General features: G+C 39.1%; 1 pseudogene; it reads right to left on the bottom strand.

The window, feature by feature from the left end:
- Nucleotides 1–13,651: 13,651 nt before the first annotated feature.
- Nucleotides 13,652–14,125, bottom strand: LOC143668990 (histone H2A.Z pseudogene; annotated as a pseudogene).
- Nucleotides 14,126–15,519: the final 1,394 nt, after the last annotated feature.

The raw sequence follows: 15,519 nt of genomic DNA on the forward strand, positions 1-15,519 counted from the left end.
TAATATCCTCTAAAATTCATAAGGAATTGAAACAGAACCAGAATCTTACCAAGAAGAAATTAGAATGGGGCAGTGGTGGAGATTCCCTTGTTGCAATTTCAAATCTTTCTACAAAAACTGCCATTATCAAGACAGTGCATTGCTGGCATTCTGATAGACATATAGATCAACACTCTCGAAATGAGAGTTCAGAAATAGACTTTCACATTTATGGTTGCTCTAGTTTGCTAGCTGCCGGAATGCAACACACCAGAGATGGATTGGCTTTCAATAAAAGGGGATTTATATCATTAGTTCTTCAGAGGAAAGGCAGCTAACTTTCAACTGAGGTTCTTTCTTACGTGGGAAGGCTCTGGGTAATCTCTGCTGGCCTTCTCTCCAGGCCTCTGGGTTCCAACAACTTTCCCCGGGGTGATTCCTTTCTGCATGTCTGAAGGCCTGGGCTGAGCTGTGAGTGCTGAGATGAGGTATGCTGAGCTGCTTGGGCTGTGTTACGTTGCGCTCTCTCATTTAAGCACCAGCCAATTAAGTCAAACATCATTCATTGCAGCAGGCACGCCTCCTAGCTGACTGCAGAGGTAATCAGCAACAGGTGAGGTTCACGTACCATTGGCTCATGTCCACAGCAACAGAACTAGGTGCCTTCACCTGACCAAGTTGACAACTGAATCTAACTACCACAATGGTCAATTAATTTTTGAAAAGTATTCTGAAGCCACTTAATGGGGGAAAAGTATAAACTTTTCAACAAATCGTGCTGGAACAACTAGATAGTTATATTCAACACAATGAATTTGGACCTTTACCACACACCATGTACAAAAATTAACTCAAAATGAATCAAAGACCTAAATTTAAGAGCTAAAAACTATAAAATTCTTAGAAGAAAGCAGAGGGGAAATCTTCATGACCTTGGATTAGGCAATGATTTCTTAAATATGAAAAAGAGAAACTAAATAAATTGGACTTCATTAAAATAAAAACCTTTTGTGTTTCAAAGTACACCAGCAAGAAATTGAAAACACAGTTTACTGAATGGGTCAAAATAGTTGCAAATCATAATTCTGGTAAGGAATTTGTATGTGGCATAAATAAAGAACTCTTACAACTCAATAATAAGACAAGTAATTGAACCTCCCAAAAAAGAAAAGTCCAGGGACAAATAGCTTTATTATTGAATTCTATCGAACATTTAATGAAAACTATCACCAATCTTTCTCAAACTCTTCCAAAAATTAGAAGAGGAGGGAGCACTTCCCAATTCATATAGGAAGCTAAATTACCCTGATACCAAAGCCAGATGAAGATAGCAAAGGAAAAGATAGTTATAAAACAAAATCCCTTATGGATATATATGCAAAAAATCTTCAACAAAATCTTGGCAAACTGACCAAGTGGGATTTGTTGCAGGAATGCACAGATGGTTCAATATAAGAATATCAATTAATGTGAAACAACACACTAACAGAATGAATGAACAAAATTACAAGATCATCTCAATTGATGCAAAAAAAGGCATTTGATAAAATGCAACAACTTTCATAAAAACTTTCAGAAGACTAGGAACAGAAGGGAACTTTCTGATAAAGGACCTCTATTAAATCCTACAGCAGAGAGCATATTCAATGTTGAAAGACGGGAAACTCTCCCACAAAGATCAGGAGCAAGGCAAGGATGCCAACTAAAATTGTGACTATTCTACATTGTACTGGAAGTTCTAACCAGAGTATTTAGGCAAGAAAATTAAATAAAAGGCGTCCAAATTGGAAAGGAAGAAGTAAATCTAACTATATTCACAGATGGCATAATCCTGTATATAGAAAATACCAAATAATCTGCAAGAAAGCTACTTGAACTAATAAACAAATTCAGTGAAATTACAGGGTACAAGAAAAACATGCAAACATCAGCTGGGTTTCTATACACCAGTAATGGACAATCTGCAAAGGAAATCAAGAAAACAATTCCATTTGCAATAGCACATAACAATAAAATATGTATATTTTTTTAACCAAGGAAGTGAAAGACTTGTACCCTGAAAACTACAAAACACTGCTGAAAGAAATTACAGAAGGCTTAAATAAATGGAAAATCATCCTGTGCACTGAATTGGGAGACTCGATATTGATAACATGTCAATACTACCTACAAATTCAGTGCAGTCCTATAAAAATTCCAGCAGCCTTTTATGCAGTAATGGACAAGCTCATCCTCAAATTCACATGAAATTGCAAGGGGCCCCAGATGGCCAAAACAATCTTGAAAAATAAGATCAAAGTTGAAGGATTCAGTAATTAGAACAGTATGGTACTGGCATAAGGATAGGCATATAGACAAAAGGAAGAAAATTGAGAATCCAGAAATAAACCCATCTATCCATGGCCAATTGATTTTTGACAAGGGTGCCAAGTCCGTTCAATGGGGAAAGAATAGCCTCTTTAACAAATGGTGTTGGAACAGCTGAAAATCCACCCATAAATGAATGAATTTGGACCCCTACCTCTCACTACATATAAAAATTAATTCAAAATGGACCAAATCACCTAAATACAGGAGCTAATATTATAGAACTCCTATAATAAAGCAGGAAAATATCTTCAGGATCTTGTATTAAACAGTGAGGTCCTAGGCTTTTCACCTAAAGCATGAATAAAAGAAACAATAGATAAATTCAACCTCATCAATATAAAAGAAAAGTCTGTGCTTCAAAGAACACTTCATCAAAAAAGTTAAAAGACAATTCACAGAATGAGAGAAAAATATTTCGAAACCATATATCTGATAAGGGTTTAATATTTAGAATGCATAACAACTTCGATAACTCAGTAACAAAAAGACAAAAAACTCAGCTAAGAAATGAGCTAAGGATTTTAATAGACATTTCTCTAGTGCAGATTACAAATGGCCAATAGGCACATGAAAAAATGTCCAACATCATCAACCATTAGATGTGATACCACTTCACAGCCATGAGGATGGCTATAACAAAAAAGATAATAACAATTGTTAACAAGCACGCGGAGAAATTGGAACTCTCATACACTGCTGGTAGGAATGTAAATAGTGCAGCCACTTTGAAAAACAGATTGGCATGTCCTCAAAGTGTTGATCACAGAGTTACCATATGACACAACAATTCACTCTTTGGTAGATAGTCACGAGAAATGAAAACATAAGCCCACATCATTACAGCATGACAGCATTTTTTCAAGTAGCCAAAAAGTTATTCAACTGATAAATGAATAAATAAAATGTGGTATACTCATACAGCGGAATTTTTTTTGACACTAAATGGGAATAATGTGTGATACATACTTCAAGATGGTTAAAACATGCTAAGTGAAGGAAGCCAGTCATAAAAGACTATCTACTGTATGAATTCATTATATGAAATGTTCAGAGTAAGCAAATCTATAGAGACAGAAAGTATACGAGTAGCAGCCAATCGTTAGGGTAGACGGAGGAGAATAGATATTTATTGCTAATGTGTGTGTGTGTGTGAGATGTCTTTTCAGGATGATGAAAATGTTCTAAACTCAGATTGTGACGATAGCTGCACAATTCTGTGAATATATTAAAAAACACAGATTGTACATTATAAATGGATGAATTGTATGAAGTGAATTATATCTCAATAATATCTTAACAGCAATAGCAAAAATCACTACACTAAGGGAAAAAAAGGTAATCCACAATGACCAAGTGGAATTTATTCCAAAAATTTCTTTTTAACATTAGAATATGAATAATCGTAACTCACCATAAGCACAGATGAAAGTAGTAAAATCATACAGACATCTCAATAGATGCAGAGAAAAGTCTGGCTAATTTGGAATAAAACCAATCCTCCTTGAGTTGGTAAAGAGTACCTTAAGAAAATATCCCTGTAAAAAATGGGAGCAAAGAAAGTTCCCCTGTCATTTATTTTATTCATTACTATAGTGGACACTCCAACTTTTGAAAAGGCAAAAAAAAGAAAAAAAAAAGATGATAGAAGAGTTATTGTTCATAGAAGTGTTATATGATTGCATTCCTATCAAGTCCAAAAGAATCAATGGGCAATTTTTAAAAGTTAATATGAGAATTTATCAAGGTTTCTGGACATGAATTCAATATCCAAAATGCAACTTCACAGCTGTATACCAAAGTAAACTGTTAGAAAATAAATAAAAGCATCATTTATAATAGCATAAGAAATACCTAAGCTGTGCTAGGACTTTATAGGCAAATGCGTGAAATTCCATTGAAAGTCAATAGAATATTCAGAATATAAATATTCAGAATATATTACAACTTAAAAAAAGATTTTTTAAAAAGGAGGCATAAATTGAAGCTCTGGATTGAGGCTTCAATATTTCACAAAGTTAATTCACAGAGTTAATGCAATTCCAATCAAAACTGCAACAGATTTTTTATTATAAAATTAGTGTGGAAGGGGGTACAAGGGTAGCTCAGTGGTAGAATTCTCGCCTGCCATGAGGGACACCCGGGTTCGATTCCCGGCCCATGTACTTCCCAAAAAACAAACAAGCAAATAATGAAAGAAAAATCAAACAAACAAAAATTCTACAAATGGTGCTGCAATAACGGGATACACACATGGAAAAAAAATGAAATGTGACCCCACCATATAGCATACAAAAAAAAAAATCTGTGTGGAATTACAAAGGTCCTAAAATTACCAAAGCAGTTTTGAAAAAGTTCAGATAGGGAGACTTTCCCTCCCACATATCAGACGTATAAATTTACCATAAGACAATGTGGTAGACTAACAGATCTATGAATTAGTATTTAAAGTCTGACGTTTACGGATATTTGATAAATGACACAAAGGTGACATTTCAGATGAATGGGGAAAGCATGGGCTTTTAAATGAATGGTTCTGGGAAAATTGGACATTCACATCATCTCACACTGTATACAAAAGTTATTTCAGGTGGATTTAAGAGCTAAATATAAAGGCAAAATTACAATGCTTTCTGAAGGTAATATCATAGAGTCGCTGTATAATTCCCAGGTAGGAAGGCATTTCTTAGACAAAAAGCACAAGCTGTAAATAAAAACATGGTAAATTTACTACATTAAAACTAGAAACTTTTGCTCATAAAAGACAATAAGAGAGTTAAGAAAAACTGGATGAATATATACGCACATTTATAGCATATTTTGCAGAATTTATTTTATAGATATGTATATTCTGGAAAGTACATACGTATTCTGTTTGCTAGGAAATTTCAAAGGACAATTTTAACTAGGATTCAAATACAGTTTTGGTCATTTCTTTTCTATTTTGAGGTCCAGAACTACTGTGGGAAATGGGAACTTTACCCCTAATGATGGAAACAGTGCTTTCTAAAGGGTTGATAAATAGCCACAGAAGTTACTTTAGTCAGTACCTTGGAGAATGGTGGTAATATGGTAATAAAGAAGATGAAAATCCATGCAAATGTTGAATGACCTTGGCTTTCACGATCACCAAAAAAAATCCTCCCTGTAACAACTGTTGGTATAATAATTCAGCTGCTGGTTGGCCTGCCAGGCATGCTAATTAGTCAGAGTGGTGAAAAGAAACTCCAGATTCCTCTTTTCTGGTTTGGGGGGAAAAGCACAGCCTTATTAAACTGCTTTGGTTCAAAGTCTAGAAGTAGTCTGGTTTCATCTCTGATGTACCATAGTTCCCTCTGCTGGGTAATTCAAGGAACTAAGGTCTGAAGAGTTTTGAGGAAGCTGATTAGCATGTAGGTCATTTCAGAGCTTTTTATTTCAAAAGGGCCTAGAATAATCAAGATAATCTTGAAGAAGAACAAAATTAACAACTTACACTAAGATTTACCAAGACCTACTATGAAGCTACAGATTGTTAAATTAGAGTTCGTTAAACATTACAACTGCTGTTTATCAAAAGATACTATGAAGGAAGTGAGAGTGTAAGTACAGAGCAGGAAAAGCTATTTACAATCCATATGTACATCAAACGAATGCAGAAGATACAAGTACTCTGAGAAATAAACAAGAAAAAGAAAGACAACCCAATGTAAAAACAGTCAAGAGTTTGAACAGATAATTAAAAGACATCAAAATAGATAATCTCTCAGTGTCATTGGTCATTAGGTAAGTATAAATTAAACCCACAAGGAGATATTAGTACAGCCCCACTTCAAGGGTTAGACAACATCTAGTGTTGGTGAGGAATTAAAGCAACTGGAACGCTCTTATGCTGCTGGTGGCAGTGTTATTTGTAAAGTTACTTTGGAAAACTTTGCAGTTATTCAATGCCTCACACTCCAAAGGGCCCTCTGCGTTGTTTAATGCCTTGCTGTTGCCATCTTGGAATTCATAATAAGTTGACTTTTAAAGGTGTGTTTTGTAAATGAAGTCTAATGAGACAGTGGAGCCTGTACCTGAGCAGAAGAGATACATGCAATTTGCATATCTGCTGCTGTTCCTGCCACACTATTTGCATGTGGCACTTACAATACCCATGAACACAGAACTGTGGTGGGGCTACGATGTGTGGGAGCCCAGAGAGACTCAATGGAGTACAAGGTAAAGGGGAAGGGGACACTGAGAGGCCCAAAAGCCTTCGTGTTGATTCAAACCTGAATTGAACTTTGAACCCAGAAAGAAAACAGTGCCTTTTTAAGAAACATGAAAAACGAAACAACCCCTCTCATGTCCTTTCTAACTCGTGTTATTTCTCTGCATCAGCCAACCACATGTGCTAGAAAGGATGACCTGGGAAGGGAACGATAGGATGCCCATGGGTTCTTTTCCTTTCAGTTCATACTTATCACAAGCCCAAGGCAGAGAGTATTGATAAAATGTGTGTGTATTGAGAAGTGAAATAAAAATGGTTGTGTTAGTTCAGTTCAGTGTTTTCACTGCTCTGGTAAGAATGAAATACATATGCACGTACCAGCTAGGAAGTACCAATTGCGTAGTTTCAGTGATTTTGTGTACATGCCCATGCTCTTATAATCACATTTAAAATTGTCATTGCACAATATAAAGACCAATAGTAAATTTTCAGTTTTATTTAATAGAATGACATTGAATAGCAAATAAAAGAACCACATGATAAATTATGAGAGACCATGAAAAAAAGGAAAAAGCTTTATATATATATATATATTTTTTTTAAAGGGGAATTTAATAAGTTGCTAGTTTACAGTTCTAAGGCCAAGAAAATGTCCCAATGACAACAAGTCTATAGAAACGTCCAATCAAAGGCATCCAGGGATAGATACCTTGGTTCAAGGAGGCCGATGATGTTCAGGGTTTCTCTCTCAAGTGGAAGGACACATGGTGAACACAGTCAAAGTTTCTCTCTCATCTGGAAGGGCACATGGTGAACAGGGTGTCATCTGCTAGCTTCTTCTCCTGGCTTCCTGTTTCATGAAGCTCCCCAGGAGGCACTTTCCTTCTTCATTTTCAAAGGTCGCTGACTTGTAGACTCTCTGCTTCATAGTGTTGCTCTCTCTGAATCTCAGCTTTATATTTTTATGACACTTTTTTCTTGCATTTTGAACAAGAAGTCTTGCATTTTCATTTGGCAGTGGACCGTGCAAATTACATAGCTGGCCCTGTTATGAATCAGCAATTTTACTCCTGGATAGATACACGACAGAAATGAATGCTAATGTTCACCAAAAGATATGCACAAAGATGTTCAGGACAGGTTTATTCATAATGACCCCAAATAAGAAATAACCCCAAAGTTCACCAACAGTGGAATGTACGCATCACCTATAGTTTATGCATATAAAGGAAGACTAGACAGCAGTGAAGACAATTGAATTATTGCTGCTGCAGCAATATAAAAGACTGGCACAGACAGATAGTGTCGAGCACAAGAGCCCAGACACAAAAAGAGTATATATTATGTGGTTTCATTTTAAGAAGTTCTAAGAACAGGCAAAATAAATGTGTGATGATAGAAGCCAGAATACTGGTTACCTTTTGGAGAATAGTGGAAGGGGACTAGTGTGCCAGGCCTTCTATGGCAAATACCACACACTGGCTGGCTTAACAACAGGAATTTTTGTGTGTGTGTGTGTGTGTGAAAGCTATATCATTATTCAGTCATCATCAAGAAACATGGCTACTGGAACACAGCTCTACATTTTCAGGCAGTTCCCTCCAGCCTCTCCATTACAGCTTGAACAACAAGGTGATATCTACTTAATGCGTAAGAATAACCTCCAGGATAACCTCTCGACTCTGTTTGGAATCTCTCAGCCACTGACACTTTGTCTCATTTCGCTCTTCCCCATTTTAGCCGAGAAGGTTTTCTCAATCCCTTGATGCTGAGTCTCAGCTCATTCTAGGGTTTTTCTCAATCCTTTGATGCTGAGTCTCAGCTCATTCTAGGATTTCTGTCCCATGTTGCCAGGAAGGTCCACACCCCTGGGAGTCATGTCCACATAGACAGGGGGAAGGTGGTGAGTTTGCTTGTTGTGTTGGCTTGAGAGAGGGGCCACATCTGAGCAACAAAAGAGGCTCTCTTCAGGGTGACTCTTAGGCCTAATTTTTAGTAGGCTTGACCTATCCTTTGTGGGGTTAAATTTCATATGAACAAAACCCAAGACTGGGGGCTCAGCCTACAGCTTTGGTTGTCCACACTGCTTTTCAGAATATCAAGAATTCAACTCGGGGAAGTTGAATTTTTTCCCATTCTCACCATTCCCAGAAGGGGACTTTGCAAATACTTTTCCACTCACTGATCAAATCACTCTGGGATTCATCGGGGCATCACTCTAGACAAACCAACAAAATCTCATGTCCTACCCAAGGTTCCAAGTACTTATGGTGTTCAATCAAGCTATCTACATAAGTTATATTAGGAAATGCACTAGTCAAAATATAAATTTTGGTCCAAATAAACATTTTTTGCTTTAGTCTCACACATAAGTTGAAATTTTAAAATATTAACTACCATCCTATTTCAGTACCCTGCAGTAATGACATTCCTTTGTTCTTCCTCATGCAAAAACATTTTTAAAATGTGTACATTAAGTCACTATCATTGTACACTCTAGGCATTCCTAGATTATACCATCTCAATTTTTATTGTCTATCTTTCTTTCTGATTTCATTTATACCCCCAGCCCTCCTCCCTCTATCATTCTCACAATCAGTTTCATTCAGTATTTTAACACAATTATATTACAGTTAGGTAGTCTTGTGTTGTCCATTTCTCAGTTTTTATATTCAGTCCTATTGCACAATCTGTATCCCTTCAGCTCCAATTACCCAATATCTTACCCTATTTCTATCTCCTGATGGTCTCTGTTACCAATGAAATATTCCAAGTTTATTCACTAATGTCAGTTCATATCAATGAGACCATACAGTATTTTTCCTTTTGTTTTTGGCTAATCTCACTCAGTATAATGTTCTCAAGGTCCATCCATGTTGTTACATACTTCATAACTTAATTCTGTCTTACAGCTGCATGATATTCCAACATATGTGTAAACCAGTTTGAACGACAGGAATTTATTGTCTCCTGATTTTGGAGACAAGAAATCTAAAATCAAGGCATTAGAAATGCTTTCTTGCAGAGTCTGTAGTCCTTTGGAGCTGGCTTGCCCCAGTTCCTGGGGTTCCTTGGCTTACCTCTCTGCTTCCTGTCACATCCGTCTCTCTCCTTGCATCTGTGCTGTGGCTTCTGCAGACTTCTGGCTTCTTCCTGTATAGCTTTCTCTGACTTCTGGCTTCTGTTTTCTTTTCTTTCTATGGCCTCCAGTAATAAGGATTAAGGTTCACCCTGAATCGGTTGGCCCCATCCTAAACAAAAATAACATCTTCTAAAGGTTTTACTTATAAATGGGTTCACACCTGCAGGAAGGAGGTTTAAGATTAAGAATGTGTTTATTGGGCACATGACTCAGTCTACCACAGGGTACAACAGAGGCTTCTGAAGAGCTGGGGACTTTCTAGATCTTGGTCTGGGTGCTGGTGAAACCAGTTCAACATATGCAAAAATTAAGTTGAACACTTAAGACTTGAGCTTAATTACCTGTAAGTTACACCTCAGTGAAGAGGAAGTGAAAATAAAAAGGTTACACCATTCTCTTTTCTATTACCAAATACCATGATGAATGTAAAACTCTTTCTATGCTGTGTGTGTGCATATATGCCATATGTATGCATGCTTGTGTGATAAAACCCTGGGATGTTTGCAGTTGTCTCCTGCCCTGCTGCTTGTGCTTGGGGTGGGGAACTGAGCAAAATTTTTGGATTTCCACACTCCTGAACTTTCACTGCTTTTTCACTGAAATAAATTGTAAATAGCTGCACTTTGTGATTCATACTCCATTATTTTACTTTGGGTCTGAATTTCTAATTCAAAAATTGACTGTAAGGAACTTTTACAGTATCCTACCTAAAATGTGAAAATTGAGCTTAGACTCATAGCTTCTTCTCTTCTTTAACCGAAAAGAGAATTAAAATTGCTTTTGTGTACAATCATTTCTTATTTCAACTGAAGATCACATGTTTAATTTTTCTAGAATCTTGAATCTGCATGCAAGTTATTTTCATCATTTTGCTTTTCCCTTTGTTTGGAATGCTCTTCCCTGGACCTGACATGAACCCTCCCTAAATTTAGGTTTCTGTACAAAGGTTCTCAGAGAGACCTTATATGATCACCCATCCAAAATAGCACCCAAACTCCTTGTCAATTTCTATGCCCTAAACTTGTTTCATTTTCTTCTTAGCATTTACCATGATATGTGTGTGTGTGTGTGTGTGTGTGTGTGTGTGTGTGTGTGTGTGTGTGTGTGTGCAAGTGTGTATACAACGCTGTCTGTTGTCCCCATTGGAAAGTAACCTCCAAGGGGTTAAGCATCTTTCTATTACTCAGTGCTTGGCACTGGTAGTTGCAACAATAAAATGATAAAATGTATTGATTCAATGCCAAACCTTATTTTCAAAACTGAAAAAAAAAAAGGATAATTTTGGAATTTCATATTTTCTCCAATGTTCAACGTTAAAATGTTATGATGCAGTTTCAAACATTACAACTCCTAGGGAGAGATGAGTGCTTCCCCTGAAAGTCAAAAGACTAGAAAGGATAAATGTGATGGCTAGAACTGTCTGAAATCAGAAACTTCCTGGACTCTGAAGGCCTCGAGTGAAACGTGAGCTCCAGGCTCAGCTCCCCGCGCCACGCAGCAGCCACTGGAGGTCACTGTCTTCCCAGTTCCTGAGTCCCAGCATCCCACTGATGCCTCTGGACAGGAAGATGCAACGTCCTGGGTTACAGCAGGACAGACGGCCCGGCTCATCCGGATAGGTCTCCTCAGAATGAGGTCACTCACAGCACCAATGTAAAATTGATTTCTGGTTCTGAGCTGCACACAGAAGTTTAGGGGAGACGGGTGATCTCAAGTGCAGCTCTCGGCTCTGGACTGGGTCCATGGTGGCCTGCAGGAGGCACGTGGCTGCCAGGATGTTTATGTTTCGGCTAAGAGGGGCCTGGGAGTGGGGACAGGAAACCATGTGAGCTTCACGGCTGGTTCAGGTCGTATTCAAAGATGACCCCAAGGCCCTTCCTTAAGAACCCAGAAAGTGAAAACCAGGACTGATGGTCAATTGATGCCCAAACCTGCCAGTTGCTGCCACTTTGAAAGAACTTAATGCCCAAGTTTCCAACTTGACCCAGAAGGATATTTTTAGCCAGTCCTGTTAGTTTCCCACCCACAGCCTTTAAGGGTTAGTCTCCCACACTCACCAGCTGTTTTATGATTACACCATTTAGGAGGGGAGGGGCTACAGCTTCTTACCCATTGCTGCCCCCCACCGGCCCCCAACTTGTGTTCACGTGCATTTGCATCAAGGTGGGGACCTTGCTATGCTCCCATGAGGAGTAGTTACTTTATGGTGCATTCACTAAATTGATTAAACAGCTATTTATTGAGTACATTCTAAGTACGGGCACTATTTTAGAAGCTGGGGATTCAGCAAGGACACCCGGGCAAATACCCTGTTGCCATGGAGCCCAACTGCCAGTGCGGAAACAGGAAGTCTGATCTCCAACTAAAGGGAAATTGCCCAGCTGTTCTGGCAAGAGGCTATGATGGGGCCTCCCCAAGGCCACCAGAGGCTCTGAAGACGTCTTTGGTCAGCAAGGCCGTGGCGTCCAGGAGGGAGCATGGCCTCTTGTCTGCTTTCCTCATGTCCATCTTTGTTTCCACAGTTGGTTCACTGATAGTCAAGGAAGTTTCTTGTAAAAGCAAATCTGAGCTTGCAGCATCCCTGATTCAAACCCTTCAATGGTTTGTCCTTGCTTTTAGGATGACAACTCAAGTTGTTGTTGTGCTGGGATCAGGCCGCAGCTGCTCCTCCAGGGTCCTCAGATGAGATTTGCCCTCTGGTCTGATTTCCTTTCTCTAGGGATTCCTTGGTGGATTCTCATCCTTCTCACTGACAGGCACACTTCAGCATCGGCGCACACATGTTGCTTCCTTTGACGGAAGGCGCTTTGGCAACCACCCTTCCTCCCTCCAGATGCACACTTGCCCAGTTCGATTGATGGTCACTTTGGACCCGAAGCCTGTCCAAGGTTAACGAGGTTCCATCCCATGGCCCGGGATGACTTCCTCTGTTCTCCTCCAGTGCCGGAGCAGCGTAGAGCTCTCCGTCCTCATGCCAGCCCGTCCACCATCGCTGTAAGAGTAACAGTTGACCGCTATGTCCCTTCTTCACCTGCCACCCTTTGGGAAGTGCCCGTTGCCAGCAGCCAGTGAGGAATCTATCAGCACAATCCCATCTTAGAGTTTGCTTCCAAGGACCAGTTCTGAAACCAACTGGCCCCCAGACGTAGGTCTGAAATGGACACTGATAGACATTCGTTTGTTGCCCAGTGTTCTCAGGATCAACACTGGTAAAGAGGAAAGGAAGCAGGATTGGCAGAGAGAGGTTGAACTTTGTTATCGTTGCAAAAGAAGCCATGGCCAGTCCCACAAGGAGCTCCGGAGCAGGGCAGCCCACCAGCATTGTTCCAGTTGAGACATGGAGACTGTCTCATCAGTCACTGGGTTCAGCCTGCCTTTGGGAAAGGACATAACTTTGAGTGAGGCAGCTCCCTCTGGCCAAGGGCAGCTCCCTGACAGGGACAGACCTGTGAGCAGCCCACACTCTGGCAGCCCAGAAAGGAACAGCTGTTACTGAAGTCCACCTGGGAGGTGCCATGTAGCATCCACCAAGGCAGCCCAGCCAGGTTTCACACTCAGTGGATATTCAAGAAAATATCCTTAGGGGCTCTTATCTCTATACAACGTGAACAAGTTACCCTGATCCTTCTTTGCTTCTCTCTCTCATCTCAGATTTATTTTTTGAGTTTTATTTTTTTGGGGGGTGGGGATGAGGATATGACCTTTATTGAGCTTACCCACCAGAGTAGAAATAATGTCTGTATTTAACTAAATATCTGTTACTTTAACTTCAGCATCACAATCAAAATCCAGGCAATTTTTTAAAAATAGTCAACTCTATCAAAACCTACTACTTCAGAATCAATAGCTTCTTTGAAGCCACAGTAACACTCAAATATAATTAATACTCAAATGTAGACATTTGGTTGGTTGGAAAGCGAATTAAACTTCCATCTTGCTCAAACAGAATTATTAAAAGGCAAAACTATTTTTCACAGAGATACAGTCCACTGGACCCACCAACCCTGGACAGCTATTAGAGTATTTAGAGTCCTGAGATAATAAGGGATCCAGATATCCTTTAGAGTCTTCTGTTGTCCTTTCTTCCCAATCAGAGATTTGTGGATATGTGGAATGATACCATCCCCAGCAATTGTAGCCTTGAGCAGAGAGTCCAATTCTTCATCTCCACGTATACCCAGTTGCAAATGGCAAGAGATAATATGCTTTACCTTTAAATTTTTTGATGCATTTCCTGCCAGTTCAAGTACCTCTGTGGTGAAGTACTCCAGGTTGGCTGCACTGTACACAGTGGCCTTCGCACCCACATGTCCATGGCTGATGGTCCTTGATTTCAGATGTCCTTGAATACGGCCCATGGCTAACTGCAAGCCAGCTCTCTGCGAGCAGGAAACTACCTTTGTCTTGGCCTTTCCAGAGTCCTTGCCAGCCTTACCGCCAGCCATTTCAAATTCTGCTGAAGCTCAAACAAACAAGGCAGAGAAAGGGCCAAACACCCAGCGAGACCCCACCACCTAATTCTTTGGTACACTGCAATTCAAATTGTGCTCAGATTTACTTCTTGTGAACTCATTATCTCTACTTTTTATTTTCTGAACCTAAAATACATGTTCTCCTTGCAAACAAGGAAGAGCCAAGTGGAAGCTGCCATCTCCTAGGCACAGTTGCTTGGCACTTTCTGTATGCTTTCTGTTGGGAATTGAGTCATAGTCCCCCCAAAAGGCACCTTTAAATCCTAACCCCAGATCTCATGGCTGTGAACTCATTTGTAAATGGACCTCGAAGATGTTATTAGTTAAGGGGTGGACTCACCTATGAGTAGGATCTTTGAGGACTCTCTTTAGATGAGGCCAAATTGAATGAGGGTGGGCCTTAGTCTTACAAGCAAGGGAATTTTGGACTCAGTAAGTCAGTAAAAACCAGATATCAGTGGAAAATAGAGGAGCAGACCCAAGGCGAGAGAGGTTGGCATGTGAAGAAGGATGGCTGGAACCTACCGACTTTGGGAGAAAGCCAGTCCTGTCAATTCCTTGCATTGGACTTCTAGCCTTCAAAATCATGGGACAAAATTGCTTGTTGCTGAGGTTCAGCCATTGGGTGGTATTTTTTCATAGCAGCCTGGGTAAACTAAGACACCCTCTGTCCAGATGCCAACCTTTACTCCTGATCTCTCCCAAAATTTGTTGGACACTTAATTTCCCCCTCTTTATTTCTAAGATTTTCATTAAAATCATCCTAAAAAGTTTCATTTATAACTGAAAACTGATAGTGGGCATGATAATTGCATCTATAAAATGGAAAAATAAACTACAAAACAACAAAAAAGGCATTTCTCCTATAGTATGTAACTATATTATGAAAAACTTTGTTAGTTGTTAAATTGCTAAATGTGATGCATCCTTCCTGTTTAATAAAGGAACTTTGCAGTGACAAGAACTGCTAGACAATGTCTTATAGACATATTATATGTATAATAAATGTCTTATATACATATATACACCCATGTGTATATGGGTATATTGTCAGTAGATTTCAGCAAATAAGAATAGATGTTTAAATGGATCATTTTATAACTCTCCATCATGCACTCTATAATTCTAAATAAGATACTTAATTTTTTTTCTCCCATAGCAACTATGTAGTAAAAACTGAAATAGATGTCATCTGGATGCCACAATATTTTTTTGTCTTTTTGGTCTATTATACTCTTTAAGGACCTTTGATGATTATTTTTTGGTCTTAGAATCTGCTCACTCTTTTGAGCTATTTCCTCATATAATTTCAGCTCTCCCTGTATTATCTGGTGGGAGTAGCACAGATGGGACTAGAAGTAATAGCC

Source organism: Tamandua tetradactyla, chromosome 25 (genome assembly GCF_023851605.1).
Source record: "Tamandua tetradactyla isolate mTamTet1 chromosome 25, mTamTet1.pri, whole genome shotgun sequence".
NCBI lineage: Eukaryota > Metazoa > Chordata > Mammalia > Pilosa > Myrmecophagidae > Tamandua > Tamandua tetradactyla.